Genomic DNA, 2,288 nt, shown 5'->3' with positions numbered 1-2,288 from the left:
CTATTTCATCTTGCTTCAGATACATGTTGAGGATCCTTTGCATGTTAGCAGCAGTCTGATAGCCTCTACAAAGGATCCATGATAAGCACAGAGTAAAGAAATAATCACAAAAAGTACTTCTGAGCGAGTGATGTAATCTTAGCTACTGAGAACATAAGGAAGGCATGTGGGTTGAAAGTTCAAGGGCTGCCTGGGCTACATAATGAGGTCAAAGCTGGACAGGTCAACTTAGTGAAACCCTGTTGTCAATGGCAGTGGGGCATGTGCCAGAGACACATCTCCAGAGTGCTCAGCAGTCAGAGTTCTTTTCAGAGACTCCTACTCTGCTGAAGCCAGGATTCAAACCAGAGTTCAGTTTATTACCAAGGGATTTTTATCATATATTTAAACACGGGGTTAACACGAAGAGAGAGACTATCTGTATTGCATAGTTTTATGTTAACGTGACACAAGCTAGTCATTTGAGTGGAGGGAACAATTGAGAAAATGCCTCTTAAGTCTGGCCTGCAGGCAAGGCTGTAGGGTGTTTTCTTAGTGACTGATATGAGAGGGCCTAGCCCATTGAAGGTAGGGCAACACCTAGCCTGGTGGTCCTGGGTGCTCTAAGAAAGCAGGTTGAGAAACCCATAAAGAGTCATCCAGTAAACAGCACCCCTCCCACCAAGGCCTCTGCATCAGCTCCCGCCGCCAGGTTCCTGCCATGGCTTCCCTCAGTGGACTGTGATTCAGGATATGTAATCAAAACAACATTTTCCACTCCAAGTTGCTTTTGGTCACGGTGCAGCTAAGATAACTAAGATCCCAAATGTGGACGTGGGCTTCTCAGAAGAAGAGTCACATTCAAGTGTCTGAACAGCAGTTGTACACCTGAATTTGGTGGCTCCTGGAGTTAAATTTCTAATGGTGACTGAAGAACTTCCCCTCTTTTTTTTGGCAAAGGAGGCTTTCCAGTGGCCCCTGAGTGTATTGGGTGGGATTACAATCTGATAAGATAAAACTCAGGCTAGAAAAGTTGCAAAAAGGCGTTGCAAACTTGTCTTTTATTTTTCCTACGGGTTCCTGGAAAATTCTAGCTCTTGGGGGAGGGTGTGGTGGCACATGCCTTTAATTCCAGCACTGGGTAGGTAAAGGCAGGCTGATCTACATAGTCCCAGGACAGCCAGGGCTACACAGAGAGGCCTTGTCTCAAAAAACCCTAAGGGAAACACTAACAAAAAGAACGTCCAGCTCTCTTCCATGGCATACTCATGCAATCCAAGCTCAGGAGAATGCTACATAGTGAGCCTGGGCTACATAGTGAGTTCAGGCTAGTGAGGCTGCTGCATGAGACCAAGAACTTCCAAGTGTTCAGTAAGGCTTAGTCAGCACTGGTTTCCTGCTTGTAAAAGGCGGTGATAAGAATTCCTCCCCCTTACATAGCCGCAAACTAAAGGCAGAGAAGGAGGCCCAAAGCTTTTAGTTTTAAAATTGCCAGTCACCAAGAATTGCAGGGTCTCTATAGGGCACACTGGTTTCTGCGCAGGCACCCAGGCTCCATCTAGACACCACATCATCCAATACCAACAGCAGAACAATGCCCAAGGCAGGAGCTGTTGACTGAACTTGTGATCTTGGGTTTGTGATGGTTTAGCACAGACTTCAGAAGGCTTGGGAGTCTCAAATATATATCACCAAGGAGTGAATCTAAGGTGAATTAAGGTGGCTTAGCCAGTAAGTACTGACATAGGTGTTCAATCCCCACTACCCAGGTGGTCAGATAATGGACTCCTGCAAGTTGTCCTTTGACCTACACAAGTGTGCACTCATGCACACAAACACAATCTTAATAAAATGCAATTAAAAGATTAAAAAAAAAAGAATGTCGTTGTTTTTATAACCACTTGACTGAGGATTCGCCCACAGCACAGCATTTGCTGGGGGAAAACAAGGTCAGGTTTTCAACAGATCTCTCTCTTTTATTGCACTGTTTTTCTAAATGCATATAAAGACAGAAAAGTTCTTGGAGTTCACCTACAGGTGTAAACACTTGACCCCAGGGCACGGACTTGTCAGCTTCCTAGACAGTGGCTCTCCCGACCTTCCGGACAGAAAAAGACTGGAGTCAAGGCGGGCGATTTGCACACTAAGTCGCGGGCATTGTGGGGCTTGTAGTCCAGATTGCCGCAGGGCTAGAGGCTGCCGAAGCCTCAGGACTACATTTCCCAGCAGCACGCGCTCAGGAAGACGCGCGGACCAGGTTGCGCCAGCCAGCCGATTTCCGGAGGAGCTGGGGGCGGGGCGGCCGCAGA

The sequence above is a fragment of the Peromyscus californicus genome, unplaced genomic scaffold, assembly GCF_007827085.1.
Source record: "Peromyscus californicus insignis strain IS unplaced genomic scaffold, ASM782708v3 Scaffold_6__1_contigs__length_162567912, whole genome shotgun sequence".
NCBI classification, from domain to species: domain Eukaryota; kingdom Metazoa; phylum Chordata; class Mammalia; order Rodentia; family Cricetidae; genus Peromyscus; species Peromyscus californicus.
Note: the sequence above shows the minus strand (reverse complement) of the source record.